Source organism: Pteropus vampyrus, unplaced genomic scaffold (genome assembly GCF_000151845.1).
Source record: "Pteropus vampyrus isolate Shadow unplaced genomic scaffold, Pvam_2.0 Scaffold126, whole genome shotgun sequence".
Taxonomy (NCBI): Eukaryota; Metazoa; Chordata; class Mammalia; order Chiroptera; family Pteropodidae; genus Pteropus; species Pteropus vampyrus.
The window spans coordinates 3,588,989-3,591,440 of NW_011888907.1; the positions used below are offsets into that span (position 1 = coordinate 3,588,989).

The following is a 2,452-nucleotide window of genomic DNA, read 5'->3' on the forward strand; positions in this document are numbered from 1 at the left end:
TACATACAATAGAATGTTATTTAACCCTTAAAAAGGAAGGAAATTCTGACACATGCTACGACATGGATGAACCTCAAAAACATGCTGAGTGAAATAAGACAGACATGAAAGCACAAATACTGTGTGATTCTACTTATATGGGGTCCCTACAGAAGTCAGATTCACAGAGACAAAAAGAACAATGCTGGGTGCCAGGGGCTGGGGAAGGGAGAATGGGAGTTAGCGTTTAATGGGGACAGAGTTTCAGTTTGGGAAGATGAACATGTTCTGGAGATGGAGATGGTGATAGTTTCATGACAATGTGAATGTGCTTAATGCCACTAAACTGTGCACCTAAGAATAGTTAAGATGGTAAATTTTATATTATGTATATTTGACCACAATAATAAAATGACTTCGAAGAAAAATTTTAGATTATATTTACCTTCCTATCTAGTTAATTACAGATAAAAAGCAAATTTGATATAATGTTAACATTTGGGGAATCTGGGTATGAAGAAGACTTCTTTGCACTATACTTATAACTTGTTAAAAAAATTTTTTTTAGTGGAATGGGGACGAAGTGGTTGCTTTCCCTCCCACCTTGCCACCACCCCAGCCAGGGATGAGAGGAAGTCTCCAGCAAAGGCTTCATTTTGGCATAGGGTAAATCGTCTCATCTATCCTTACACCCCATAAATCATGACCCCAGTTGTTCTTACTCTTCTGTTCCCTACTGCTTGAAATTTTCCTGCCCCTCCCCGCCCCCCACTCCCGGTGTCTTTTTCCAGTGGCCCTGGCAGTCTTTTCTGTCAACAGAAAATAGGTTGAAAGGCCAGGAATTAAAAGAATCCATCTCTTAGGCTGTCTGAGGACTTAAAAGGATCACCTTTATTTGTTCAGAGTTTGTCAAAGTTATCCCCAAACTGATTCCTTCACAAGACCAAGCAAATCAATTTGGTGGCACCACCTCTGAAGGCAGAGAGACCAAAGTTGCTCCTAATTTGATTAGTGACCAATCCAAGGAACCCTCTCTGGGGAACAGAAACCCTCCCGGTGGCCACTATGACATGTGATGTGTCAAAGTGGGATGCCTGGCTCAGGGTGGCAGACCCTCCCTACCAACACTCTCTGCCCGCTTCTCTAGCATTAGCAGGATGGCTATTTGCCCACATTAAATCTTAGTGGTAGGAAATGAGCTGGCATCACCAGGGAGCCATGGGTGAGTCACTGTCTTGACCTAACCTTTGCTCCTCTTGTCCTCTGGGTGCCCACCTAGCCCCTCCCCAACTGGGGGAAAAAACTCAAACTATCACTGTCAAAGACATGCACACACCCCACGGACAGCAGCCCCACAGCGAGGCGCTGAAGACCCTGATGGAAGCGTCCATGCTGCTTTATTCTTAGGGAGCAAACCCTGAAACCCCCCAATGCCAATATCAATGGGAGGAGAGGCAGAGTCAGGAAAAGAGCCAGTTGCTCCCCTGCACCAATGGAGCCTGAGCAAAAGCAACCAGCACACGAGGGCAGAGAGGCCGTGGTGTATGTTCAAGACCAGGCAAAACTCCTCTCTGGTGACGGACAGCAGGATGACAGCTGCTCCTGGGTAAGAATGGAGAGACAGGAGGGAATGTTTTGGGAGGATGGCAAAGTTCTCTATCTGATCGAGGTATTGGAGACATGGGCAGATTTTTCTCCAAAGCGATGAGGACACTGAAGATTAGTATGTGTCATTTCATGAAATTTAGTACCCAGTTTTAAAAAGAGAAACGGAAGGTGAAAAGCAGCTGTAAAGTTTGTCTGAAGTTACGAAAATGGGTGGTCCATAATCTCATTAAATATGTTGCTTGTGAACACTTTCTATTCCAACAGGGCCAAACGGTTCTCTTGGGGGGCCGGCGGTGCACCCCAAGTCCCACAACACTTTGCAGCAAGTGCTGAGCACACACCGTGAAAGGAAGGGAATGGGCGCCCCAGACAGTGCATTGTCTATACCCTGTCTACCTGACAAGACCCTGCTGCGCGGCTGACCGATTCCCTTGACCCCACAACAAAGACCCCCTTTGTTCCCTGGTTAATATCCTTAGCAGGTCTGTCTAGACTCACTGTGGCAGTAATTGTCCCGTGATGTCACCAGGACCTGTGACCCGGCTCCTCCTCGGCCGCTAGGGCAGGGAATGCTCCAGACGGCCACAAGCCAAGGGAGTCCCAGTCCTTGGCACCTACCTGGGCCTCCTAGGAAAGCTGGTATCCTACACCACCTGGGAGAGATGGGACATGTGAAAAACATAGTCCCTCCTGCGAAAGGTGCTGAGGAGCACCATCCTGGAGAAAGATGAAAGTGGGGGTCACTCCTCAGTCCCCACAACTCCCACCTCCTGATGTGGCTGGTGGGAAAGAGTTCACTCTCCACTGGGGAGCAGTTCAACCAGGGCAGGAAAAGGAAGGTCAGATAGGGGTAGGGTGGGAACAA

At 47.7% G+C, this 2,452-nt stretch overlaps 1 protein-coding gene across 3 annotated transcripts in view; it reads right to left on the bottom strand.

The window, feature by feature from the left end:
- Positions 1-2,452, bottom strand: part of PGPEP1 (pyroglutamyl-peptidase I) — a 20,792-nt gene that overhangs the window by 13,870 nt on the left and 4,470 nt on the right. For 2 of the 3 annotated variants that reach the window (XM_023534509.1, XM_023534510.1), the window contains exon 3: positions 2,206-2,304. The exons of the other annotated variant lie outside the window; for it this stretch is intronic. The gene's annotated coding sequence lies outside the window, so the exon portion shown is untranslated. The remainder of the gene's footprint in view (positions 1-2,205; positions 2,305-2,452) is intronic. 3 annotated transcript variants of the gene reach the window in all.